The sequence below is a fragment of the Acomys russatus genome, chromosome 21 (assembly GCF_903995435.1).
Source record: "Acomys russatus chromosome 21, mAcoRus1.1, whole genome shotgun sequence".
In the NCBI taxonomy this organism is placed as follows: Eukaryota; Metazoa; Chordata; class Mammalia; order Rodentia; family Muridae; genus Acomys; species Acomys russatus.
In genome coordinates this window covers 36,414,569-36,426,556 of record NC_067157.1, presented here as the reverse complement: position 1 = coordinate 36,426,556, position 11,988 = coordinate 36,414,569, and positions in this window count along the sequence as shown.

The following is an 11,988-nucleotide window of genomic DNA, read 5'->3' as shown; positions in this document are numbered from 1 at the left end:
TATGACCCTTGGAACATGTTGGAACTTACTATAAATTAGCACAATTGCCAGAGACAAAATTTAATAAACTGTAGGAAATTGGGCATGTCACTAAAAGGACTTGAATAATTTGGAACTGTATGTTATTGAACATATCTGTAAGTAGGTGACAATTATGTTCAATGATTACTAATCTCAGAACAAGTGCATGCAAAAATAACATGGCTGTGTACCTGTCATGCTGTACCTCTGTGTATGAAAATAGCAATAATTTATAGCCTACCAGCTTATTGTAAAGACACAAGGTTAATCTTACTGCTTCCCCACACCCCAGCTGAGTCAGAGGCAGATGCTAAGCAACTCATTTCCATCTACTGGAAGAAATGGAGCTGACACTGTATTGTTTGACTCATAGAATCTTAATTACAGGATGTAAAATGTTCTGTAAATGAGCCATTATGCATTTTTCCATTTTGTTGGTTATTTCAGTGAATAAAAAAATTAAAAAAAAAAACTTTACAATTGAGAAATTCTTCAGTTAAAAACCTGAGTTTCATTTGCTGGAAAATATCATTATCTAAAGAATAATACACTGATTTGTGAGCTCCAAGTTCTGAATCCTTTCAGTTCTGTGGGCTCACTACATGATCCCCAGACAAGCGAGCTCTCAGCTTGTGATTCTTTGCAGCTTATAAAATGAAGACTGAAATCTGCTTCAGATTAATCCACTAACTCTGGAGATTTAAAAGTGTGATTTGTTAAGGACAGTAAGCTTTTGGAAGAAAATTAAAAAAGCAAAAACAAGCATGTGGTTTTAGAATTATTGTCATAAATTCTTTTAGTACTTAACTGATACTTTTCTTAATAAGAAATCTACATGAGAATGTATTTGGTAAAATAGGGCCATGATAAAATTATATTCACTTATTAATTACAATTGACTCTTTGAAAATAATTTTCTCATCCTTTGAATTCTGATGCAACATACAGAAAACTACTTCCTTTCTTACCCTTATGGGCATCTTTTATCATACCAGTACACATTCTAACTTTCATATGTTAAAAAGAGAAAAAGAGAGGAAAGGAATAAGAACTGCGTACATTCTCAATGCAATTGCTTAGGCTATAAACACCCTTCAAAATACTTTTCATTTTCACTTACTGCCTGAACTTGCAGAGTATAGTGTGATTCTACACCACAGAAAGGAAGGTAAGCATTCAAAAAAGGAATAAAGGACCAAAGAAACCTTAAATCTTATTTTTCTATATGAGTAACCAGAAGGAAAGTAGCCATTCTTCTCACATGGAATGTGGCACCCTCAAGATATGATTACCCGTCACCCTAGGTTGGCTCACCTTCAAGGGTCATTAGAAGTAACTGTAAGCAAGCTTGGGAAAATCACTTTTTTTTTTTAAATAAATAAAGTTGCTTTTCTCCTTCATTTTCATTTCCTTTTAATAGGTTTATCAGAGTGAATGATAAGTAGTGTATGTGGCATCTGACTGAGCCTCTGAAGATAAAGAATTAGCATTAAAGAATTCAAGCCATACATTATATTATGAGAGGACTAAAATAGTGATTTGTCATAATTCACACCCACAAGTGTCTATATTTAACAATCAGAAATATAAAAAAATGAATGTATTGTTGGAAACTCCAGGGTATTTCATGTCTTCATTTAAAGTCTACAGATTAATAAGCCCTTAAGAGAAAATGAGGAAAGGCAGTTGTGGATAACAATCGGTCCACCCACTCAGTCAAGCTGAGTCCATGTGTAAGTCATATGATTATTCCTTTTGTCTCCTTATTCTCTTTTCTTTACTTTATATTCATGGACTGAAAAGAGTCCTCACAGGCTCTTCTTATCAACCATGCAGTGAGACAGTACAACCAGAATAATGTTCGGAGTCACTATCTAACAACTGCATCTAACAAGGAACGTGTTCACTCCTTGATCATCTGGACTTACAGGGAATTTTTTTTCTCATGCCATCTCTAGGAACTGGCTTCATACTTTAAGAGCAGCAGTCCACAATATCTGTCTGTAGTCACACCTTTTTGCCTTTTCTTAATAGCATGAATTGTGCATGTGTCACAACCCCAAACTCATACATTTAATACTCTATAACTCAGAATATGATCACATGTAGAAATAGTGTCTTTGATGAGGTAATCTAAGAGAAGATACTGTAGCCCAGTAGCATTAGTATCTTAATGATAAGATACTTGGACACTTCAGAAAGGGATACAACTGAAATTCTTAAACCAGCATGAATGAAAAAGTAGCCCCCTAGACACACATAATGAAGATACCCAGCCTACATGTCAGTAGAGAGGTCTCAGAATAGAAAAACCAAACTATGGACCACTTAATCTTAGATATTTATTCTTCAGAACTATGATAAAATTTATTTTTATTTAATGATACAATTACTATTCAACATGTTTTTACAAGAGACCCGGTAAAGTCATACAATATTTTATAGTAACTTTTTGATGCTCTAAACGTGGTATCTTCACTCACAGAGTTTATCATCTGGTTAATGATAAGTGTACTTAAGTCAACAGAAAATGAGATAGACACTTTGAAATGATTCTTTAGAAATTTTATTATCAAATATTTAAGCATGAAAAAATATGTTACTTAGAATGGATATTCAATGATTGTCCCTTCTCAGGTATCTTTATTTTATTTCTTTTGAATTTTATGCATATACATAATTAAATATGATCATATCAATCCCCATTTCTTTCCTTCAGGTCCCTTAGACGCTCCCTTTTACAATACATCTCCCAACTTTATACTGTCTTCTTATTTTCTTTGACAACCCACTAAGTATATCTTCATAAGAAAAATATATTATTCTGGGGAAAATTACTCATAGCTTTTAATCTCTAATCAAAAGATGTTTTTCCCCTGAACACACACACAGTAAGTTACAAGTGGATAGTCTAAATTTTCAGGATAGGAGAGACAAAATGTGGACTCTTACACTAAGATACATAATATGTGTCATAGTGGTTTCAAAAGTAGGAAAGTCAAGTCAGCCATGAAAGAAAATAATACCAGGGAAATAATAAAATCAGTTTATTTAAGTAAATGTACTATCTTAAAAATGATATTGCGAGATTAAAATGAAAAAGAGCTGACTCTGGTCGTATATACAGACAGAATGCCTTCAAAAACCCAATCAAACACACAATTTACTTTGAAGAATAACATTTACTGTGTAAGTCTTAAAATTGAGAGTTCTAATCTTGGGTTGGAATAGAAACATCAGTGCTACATGTGTGGCACTATGTCCCACAAGCACACAGGTTTAGAAGAAGGTTTAGTAGGTATCCATCAGGTGTTGAGAAAAATGCCTCATAGGAACACATGAAACAAAAGTAGGAGAAAGAAATTAAGAGTTTCCTTAGACCTTGCAGTCTTTGCAGTAGTGTCCCACCCAGTATTCTGGGATTAGTATAATTGTCAAGAGCAAAGGAAATTATCCTTGCACGTAATATGGTATATATATATATATATATATATATATATATATATATATATATATATATATATATATATATATATATATATATATATATTTTACTTTGCAAACATTTTTTATTAATTTATTCATATTACATCTCGATAGTTAGCCCTTCCCCTGTTTCCTCCCATTCTCCCCTCCCTCCCATTTCTCCCCTTCTCCCCTCCCCTATGTCCATGACCGAGGGAGACCTCCTCCCCCTATATATGCTCTCAGAATATCAAGTCTCTATCTTCCTCTGAGTGCCACCAGGTCTCCCCATCTGGGGGACATGGTCAGAAAAGGGGCACCAGAGTTCGTGTGACAGTCAGATCTCACTCTCTACTCAACGGTGGAGAGTATCATGTTCGTCGGCTAGGTCTTGGTAAGGGTTATATATTTTATAAACAGAATGTTCTGATTATCAAGGGTTTATTAATGATTAAGAAATGTAGCTATAAGATCAAAAGGTCAAGTGACACCGCATACTGGTGAGGATGTTGAGAAAGAGGAACACTCCTTCATTGCTGGTGGGAATGCAAACTAGTACAACCACTTTGGAAATCTATCTGGCGCTGTTTCAGAAAATTGGTAACAGGGCTTCCTCAGACCCAGCTATTTCACTCTTTGGAATATACTCAGAAGATGCTCCAGCACACAACAAGAGCATTTGCTTAACCATGTCATAGCAGCCTTATTCATAATAGTCAGAACCTGGAAACAGCCTAAATGTCCCTCAGTACAAGACTGGATAAAGAAACTTGGTACATTTACACTATGGAATACTACTCAGCTATTAAAAACAAGGAATTCCCGAAATTTGTGGACTAATGGATTAAGCTAGAAATTATCATAATGAGTGAGTTCACCCAGAAACAGAAAGAGTCCAATGGTATATACTCACTTATATCTGGACACTAGCCCAAGGGGCATGTCCCATGAAAGTCTTCACTTACCAGGAATGTCGGACAGAGGGGAGGACATCCTATTGGGACTTTAGGTGAGAGAAGCTTGGGAAAATGGGGAAGTAGAAGGATCCAGAGAGTCCTAGAAACCTACAAGGAAAATATTATAATGGGCAGTTCTGGGCACAGGGTTCCTGTTCAAACTGTGGAACCAGCCAAGGACAATACAGGCTGTAAACTTCAAAACCCTACTCAGATCTAGCCAATGGACAGGACATTCTCCACAGTTGAGTGGAGAGTGGAGTCTGACTGTCACATGAACTCTGGTGCCCCATATTTGACCAAGGCCTCTGGAAGGGGGGCCTGGTGGCACTCAGAGGAAGGATAGCAGGCTACCAAGAAGAGACTTGATACCCTATGAGCATATACAGGGGGAGGAGGTCTCCCTCAGTCACAGTCATAGGGGAGGGGAGTAAGGAGAAAATGGGAGGGAGGGAAGAATGGGAGGATACAAGGGATGGGATAACATTGAGATGCAACATGAATAAATTAATAAAATATTAAAAAATAGGAAAAAGAAATGTAGCTATGCATTAATCCCATCTTTTTAGAGTAGGCTATACCTGATGCACAGAGACCAAAGCTCTCCACATCCCATTTCTTTCTTTTAGAATCATTTTCTCTATGTCTTTCTGACTTTTCCTTCTATTGTACATATCCACATTCTCATACACAATTTCTGGGTCTTATTCACCAATTTTTAAGTCCTAATTACATTTCTTATTTTATCCTACTTAAACCTAGAAAATTGACAATTATTAAAGCCACTAAACATATTGCCATAACAATAGTTTATGTCCTTTAATATGTCTTTTATATAATTCATTTCTGTTCCAATGTTTCAGCTACAAACATACGATTTCTTGATTTTGTTGCTTCTTACTATGTATTTTAGTTATTATTAGTTTTAACATCTAACCCCAGAATACACAAGATCTAAATAATGATGAAATTAGTTTCTGGTTGAAACTCCAATTCTAACAACTTATGAAATGATGATTTTTAATAAGATAATTAGCTTTAACAATCTTAGTTGCCTCATTAATTCTTTAAACATTTTTATTAAAAACCTACTTTAATAGTTTTATCTTCCAATATGAATGATAAAGTAAATAACAAAATACATAATATTTTTTAGAAAGTCCACATTTTAAACTCTCATATTTAAAAGTCATTAAAACAAGATGAACTTCACTGGATATTTATTAACTCCTAATGATAATTTATGAATAGAAGAAATACCATAGTATCTAAACCATATAGTTCACTAAGAAATAGTTAGCTTTAGAAAGATGCATACTAGTAACATAAAACAGAGTCAACAGGTTACAGTAACAATATATATATATATATATATATATATATATATATATATATATGCTTATAATGACAATTAATGAAAAAGTGGCCTTGAATATGAAACAGAGCAAGACATACAAATCTGAAGTGAAGAAAAGGAAAGAAGAACAAAAATAATTATATATTCAATTTTTTAAATTAAATCTTTTTTTAATTGCCTACCTTATAGTAAGTATTGGGAAGAAGGAAAAATGAAAGGGCTTATATGTTTTGTGAGTAATGTCTTTCCTTCTATATATAATTGCCTATATATAAGGCAATTACTAATTGCCTTAAGAAAAGTAAATTAAGAAAATTCATTTTGTCATATATCTCTGGGCGCAGTAACAATATTTTTATGTCTCAAATATCTGATTTAATAGTTTGATTAGGTATATCAGTTGCTTTTTTTTTCCACTTCTGGTTAACCAAGTAATTTAAGGAAAAATTTTATCTTGGCTCATAATTTGAAAGCACAGTTCATCATGCCAAGGGCAGTACGATAGTGTGATAATATGGCAGATGCTCACTGTGCAGAAACCAAAGATGCCTGATGGTTCTGTTTGCATCCCTTTCCATTTACTCATGGATTCCAGCCCATAAACTATTACATCATATAGTCAGAGTGAGTTGTCTCATTCAGGTTAACCTCTCTGTTGATGCCTTCATAGACATGTTATCAGCCTGTTTTCTAGATAATTCCAAATCCAGGCAAATTGACAATGAAGAAGAGCCATCACAGAGAGTAGCTGAGTCAAGTTTGTAGTCTTGCTGATCACTATAGAAGATGCAGTGAAGCGTGGCACTGTCTTCTCTGTCATGTAAGGGGACAAATAGGATGCTACTGCTGCAAACCTAAGATTAAGTCTGCAAGCTCCTTGATTGCAGACTTCCTGCATTACAGAACCATGACAAATAAGTCCCTAAAGGACCTTTAGAAAATGATTCCAAAATAATTGTTCTTAATTTTCATTTTAATTCACACTTTACTAGAGAAATCCTTTTAAAAAGTAAAATAGTGTCAACCCCAAATTACTAGAAAAAAAAAAGCAGTAGTTGGTAGATAAATTAAGTTCTCAATGCAAAGACAAGTGTTCTCACCACAAATATTTTAATAATTTTTATTGTGGTAAGAGGATAGTTAACTGACAAATATTATCCTTAAGCTTATCAAAAGAACATTTTATAAAAGTCATTATAGGTTCAGTTTATCAAACTGAGTTTTCATATCGTCAAAATATGGTATTTGCAAGAGCAAAGTAACCAATTATAAAACATGGGAAGTATTTATTTAAAAGCTTCCACAGCTTTAAATAAGAGACATGCTTGAATAAGATCAATTTCTCACTAGAATATTGAACTTATATAACACCTAACTCAATTTCTCTGTCTTTTAAGATATAAGAAGGAGATTATGTTGAAAAGATAATGCACGGAATTTGTGCTATCACAGGCTAGATCTATGAAGAAAAAGAAGAGTTTCCCTAACTTAGACTTATTAAAGCCTTGGTATTGCCTCTCCTATCACCTTCATTGTTTATTAAATATGTAGTATTTAATAGCTCTTTGAAGGAACATGTGTTCTGGTCATACCAAATACACTTCCTTAACTAGGAACATCATGCCAATTTAAGGAAAGAAAGGTCAGATAGTGTATTAACAATTTTAAAGTTCTGTAAACCCTCTAGAATATTAAGCTCCTCCTTAGAAAAATTCCTTGAAATTCCACTAAAAATATGTAATCAACTAGAACAATGTCATCTCTAGCTTTATTTTTGTTTGTTTTACTGTTGTTTATTTCTGTTTTTGTTTTTGTTTATGCAGTAGCCAGAGTTGATCCCAGAGCCACACATATGCCAAAGAAACACTCTACCACTGAACTGTATTCTCAGCTCTCCTTTTTTCCCCTTTTACTATGGAATAGAATCCTGCTGTCCCAAGCTGTCTTTGAAGTACTCCTGCCACTCAGGCAGGTCATAAAGTTGGGAATTGTTACCACAACACCTCAAGTAGCAGAGATGAAAGGCATGCCCAACTATGCTTAGCTAACATATGTTATTTGAGGCTGAAATTCAAACTACTTTGTGGTGTGTGTGTGTGTGTGTGTGTGTGTGTGTGTGTGTGTGTTGGAAAATTCATTTAGATAAGTAGTTCAAATGCATTTGTCTCTAGAGTTGTCTTTGAATTTTATGGCTACAGATATAAAATCCAACTGGTAAGATATTTGCCACCGAAGAATATATAATGTCAAAAATCATATGACTACAGCAAAGAATACATATTTCATTTCTTGCCATAAACTCAAAACAATAAAGTCAATCAAAACCACCCATGCTTGTGTACAACATGGCTGATATCATCCACTTTTCCCCTAAGTTGTAATACTGAAATTTAATAATCCAAAATTCCATACTCATAACTATCGTTTCAGACTACGCTGAAGCAAATATGGTTGTTATGCCTGTAACTAAACAGAATAACAGAATCCTTGGCTGTGACTGGGACATATGATACAAAGCATCAAGCTGAATTAAAGGATGAGTCCAGCTAAAACAAACATACAGCAGTACAGATGACCGCACCACCACCACATCCTCTCGTCTCAACACGTAAGTCAAACACAATACAGATATTTAACTTCAGAATAAATAAATAAGAAAGAAAGTCAGAGAGAGAGAGAGAGAGAGAGAGAGAGAGAGAGAGAGAGAGAGAGAGAAACAAAGTGAGAAAGAGAAATAGAAAGAGGAAAAAGGAAAGGAAGGAAGGAAGGAAGGAAAAAGTTAGGAAGATGGCACAGCTAGTAAAGCCACTTGCAGCTAAGCCTGATAACCTGAGTTTCTTCTCTGGATCCCAAATGATAGAAAGACAAAACTGACTCCTCCAAGTTGTCCTTCAAGTGCCACACAAGTGCTGTTTCACACATGCACACATATACAAACAAATGAATGTAAAATAATGAAAAAGCAACAATAAATAAAACACAACTCATAGGCTTTGCATAGTTCTGGGTATGTTCCTTTCACATTTGCTACGTTTTCCTGAAAATAAAAATATGGTCCCACTCTTACTTCCTGACTTAGAGGAAAAAGACAGGTATCGGAAAAGAGAGGATTGAATCAAATTTCAATAGTTTGATTGTATCAGGAAGTGGATTTTCCAGTAATAAATATACTCTCATGATGGAAAAAGAAAAAAGAAAAGTTAAACAAAAGAAGAATGGGATTTGAACGATGCATATGTCACAGTTTGACCATGGAATGGTGCTAGTAAGTGCAAGTCTCCAGTGTTTTTCCTGCTGCTGGCCTGATGTAGACAGAAGTGGGGCTTAACCAGGGGAGCCATTCAGTTGGGGTGGGCCCTGGAAGGCTTCATCCCTGTCTTTGCTTCCAGATGCCCTCAGATTTTTGCAGGATATGAGTAACGTGCTTCAATAACTCAACTGCCAAGCTGTGCTAAAAGCCCTCTGAACTAAGCCAAGATAAACCATTCCTCTTCAGTTGCTTACTCCACTTTTTAGGGAGTAAACAGCCATGTAAAAGTAACCAGTGCTACATGGAATGAAAATATGTTTCAGGAAGTTAGCAATCCCTGTAGTCCAAGCCACTAAGAAATTATTTCATCAAAATATACTTAATTTTAAAAATTCAAATCCATCTAAGTTGACAGAGATGAGATATGATAGATATTGATTCTCATTCAGAATTTTAGAATTAATAAGATAGGAAAGATGTTTCTACAAGATTACCAAATACAATTAGCCAAAACACCATGAATGTGACAGTCATACAATCCCTGATTGTTTTGTGGTTCTTCTTTCTATATGTAATTTTTTGGAATTTTTTATTAATTTATTCATATTACATCTCAATGGTTATCCCCTCCATTGTATCCGCCCATTCCTCCCTCCCTCCCATTTTCCCCTTACTCCCCTCCCCTATGACTGTGACTGAGGGGGACCTCCTCCCCCTGTATGTACTCATAGGATATCAAGTCTCTTCTTGGTAGCCTGCTATCCTTCCTCTGAGTGCCACCAGGTCTCCCCATTCAGGGGACGTGGTCAAATATGAGGCACCAAAGTACATGTGAAAGTCAGACCCCACTCTCCACTCAACTGTGGAGAATGCCCTGTCCATTGGATAGATCTTTAATTATGTGTAATAATATAAATAGCATAAAATATTTAGTAAAAAGTAAATGTCATCTTCCATCTTTGCAAGATGACAATAATCCATTGTTTTATGAAAGAGAAAATACACCTTGATATAATATAAGGAAACTAAGACAAGTTGAAACCTAAGCAGAGCCAATGTATTTTATACAAAGAAAAAAATACAGATTGTTAAAATGTATATAAAATAAAGGTCAATTTAGATGAACTAAATTAACACAGAAATTTAGAGGAAAAAAACTACAAATACATCACTGAATACCTACATTGGATTGGTTTCTCTTTATCTTCCATTTTCACGTTGCCGCAGTATTTGTTCCTTGAGGAGTTTTCTTATTATTACTTTTTTATCAATATTTATTTTACTTTACAGTCAATAAAACAATCTACATATATATATACAGTTTAATACACATTGGCATATGAATTAAACCAAACCTACAACTTAGTGGATATACAAATTAGACTTAAGCAATGCCATTTCTGGGTGTGGTGGTGTACATCTATAGTCCTAGAATCTGCGATATGCAAGCAGAATGATCAAGACAGATACAGAGATTTTTAAGGTTAGCCACTACATGTCAATTATTGTTGCATTTTATATGACCAGAATATTCAGATAAACAGCTGCAGGAGAACATGTCAGACTATTCACATCCAGATAGATAAGAAAGCAGATAGTGAGGCAGAAACCAGGACTGAGTATAAACTTGGCCAATTTATAAAGTTTTCAGAACGTTCCGACAGAAGCACTACCAAACAGTACCCTAGCACTCAAACTATGAGCTGATGAAAGATGTTTCATAAGCAAACTAGACAGCAGAGATACATTCTCTAGAGCATAAATGAAAGAAACAAATAGCTGCCTAATGTGTCTTTGAAATTTCATCCTTCCACTTTTATCTTACATATTTTTTCACCATAGGAAACATTGACCTAATTTCAATCAGAAATGATTAGTTTGCATTTCTTAATTTCTTATATAAATATAAACTCTATATTGTGCATTCATGTCGTTTCTCTTAACTCCATTTAATTTTTCTGAAATTTGTTCCTGTAAATATCAGCAAATCATTTCTTTTATTCACTTTTTGAAGGAAGCATGCTTTATTTGTATTTTCACCTGATGGTGGGGCTTGGGGGTGTCATTAGATTTTGTCTGTTAGAATCAGGCTGCCTCTGAAATCTATGTGCAAACATTTGCATGGATGTGGGCTTCTATTTCTTTAGGGTAGGTGATTAAGGGTAGAACGCTATCTCTAAAAGTAGGTGTTTTCTTAAGATTTCCGAAACCTTCTTGTGGTACAAGGGGAAAGGAGTCGTTTATATCCACATGGGATAGGAGACTTCAGCTTTTCCATTCTTGTCAACATTAGAGCTGGAGAGATTTCTTTCTCTGGCTACACTAGTAGTTATTGCTGTCTCATTGCAGGTCTGACCTGCAACTCACATGACCAACGGAGCATATCTCTTTGTGTACACTTTGCCCATCATGGGGTGCAACCCTTATCTTTATGTTTCAATTTATTAACAGTGTCTGTAAAAGAGTGTCAGTGTATTGAAGTCTGATACGTAAGTTTATTCATTTCCAATGGATGGCGTTGGTGAGGCTTCTTCTTATGTTCTTTGCATAAATGTTATTGTTTCATGTTTTGCATAAGGAATATAATGCAATCTCAGTTTAAACTTGTGGTAGGTAAAAAAGTAATTTTCTCTGGTTGGTACTATTAAAGTCTGATTGATCAACCCATGTATAAAGATGACTATTGTTTCTCTAGTGATTAATATCTGCACTTCGGAAAAAAAAACCAAAACAACCATCTTCTTATGTAACTATGTATTTGGAGTTGGCCTTCTCTTCAGGCCACTGATCAATGTGTCTGGTGTTATTGAACACCCAAATACTTTGACAGAATAATTATGTCTGAAAATCAGGTAGTAGCTATCCAAACATGTTCACTTTAACAATCTGTATTTTTTCATTTTGAACTGTTTTTTAGAACGACTTTGTCATTTGCTTCA